The sequence below is a fragment of the Porites lutea genome, chromosome 10 (assembly GCF_958299795.1).
Source record: "Porites lutea chromosome 10, jaPorLute2.1, whole genome shotgun sequence".
Lineage (NCBI taxonomy): Eukaryota > Metazoa > Cnidaria > Anthozoa > Scleractinia > Poritidae > Porites > Porites lutea.
The window spans coordinates 11,735,024-11,736,280 of NC_133210.1; positions in this window are offsets into that span (position 1 = coordinate 11,735,024).

The window sequence follows — 1,257 nt, forward strand, 5'->3', positions numbered from 1 at the left end:
ATATATAATGAAAGATAAAACACATAATACTGAGTTGTCTACTTCCACGCAGTAGTGTGTAAGTAAAATCATGCAGACAATAAACAGTGGAAACAGAAAATTTTGCGTGATTCACTTCTTATATTTCAGTTCAGTGGAAACAGGCATTAATTATTTTTTACTTGTAGTTTCATTGCTTGGGAGCTGGTTGTTTATTACCTGGGGGGAGGGAGCATTTTCCTGGGGGATCATTATAAAAATCTTCATTGGTTTTGGGGTGTCATTTTCAGATAAGGGAGCAGTACAAAGCAGTAATAAATCAATGTACAGTAACTGGCGTGAATAGTAAACAACGATCTTAGAAAAACAACTGTAGATAAAGTATGAGGTGAACTTTGATTTTAAACTGGAATATTCCTAGATTCCACAGCAGTCAGGTGGGAGGGGTCACTTTCTCAATATGTAAAATTTATGAGGGGTCATTTCTGACAAACCATGATCAATCCAAGTATCAGCCATTTGGGACCATTAGCAGGGATTACACAGGGATTCACCTTTGATGCAATCTTGTACAGGATCAGAAGCACATAATCTTACTTCTGACAGGAAATAACTGGGACATTGTTCTCCATGGGCATATACGCTGGAGGGCTCAGGTAAACATAATTGATTGGAGAAGTTTGGAATGCCATATCTGTAACTTAAGGTAATTTACTTTACTTTACAGCATTATTGATTTTAAAAGTGGTAGTTTTAATTGATGTATGAAACTGCTCTGCATGGCAAGAAATTTGCTTCATTTACAAGGCAGGCCTGGTCTAATACCCAGTGATTCCTTGAGTATGGGGGTGCACCAGCTTTCCCCTGACTAGTGCAATTTGGGAGATTTCATTAACAAGTTATACATAAAAAAAACTCCTTCTAAGGAATGCCAAAATCCTTATAAGGCATTCCATTTACAAGTTAAAAATAAACTCTTCCTTTTAGGGATGCCTAAGTACTAATGAAGGATTCCACTTACAAGCTAAGAATAATTACCCCCATCTGCAGGATGCCATGTCCCTCTGAGGGATTCGACTCATTCCATATAGAGATTTAAAGAAAACACTTTTTTCTAAGGGATACCTATTAAAGTTCTTCTCAGGGATTCCACTAAGGTTTATGCTTCTTTAAGCACTTATTATGTTAAAAGATTTCATTTTAAGAAACTGATGAGTTCAAAATCATTGCATGTACATTTTCCTTGAGCCCTGCACTTTCAAGCCTTTCAAACTACAC